Raw genomic sequence first — 219 nt, 5'->3', positions numbered from 1 at the left:
TGCATTTAAAAAGTAAAATGGCAAGCTAATGAAAGTTAAACAAGAACTAAAGAAACTGTACCAAAATGGGTAAACTAAAACAAACAGAAAACCTGAAAATCAGGGATAAACACTGCTAATGATATGAGTAAAAGGATGGAAACCGGCAGATGGAAAAATGCTGTGCCAGAAAGATACAGATTGCTCGACCAGGGAAGCGCACGGGCGAGGATGCTCGCC

Source organism: Penaeus monodon, chromosome 25 (assembly GCF_015228065.2).
Source record: "Penaeus monodon isolate SGIC_2016 chromosome 25, NSTDA_Pmon_1, whole genome shotgun sequence".
Taxonomy (NCBI): domain Eukaryota; kingdom Metazoa; phylum Arthropoda; class Malacostraca; order Decapoda; family Penaeidae; genus Penaeus; species Penaeus monodon.
Note: the sequence above shows the minus strand (reverse complement) of the source record.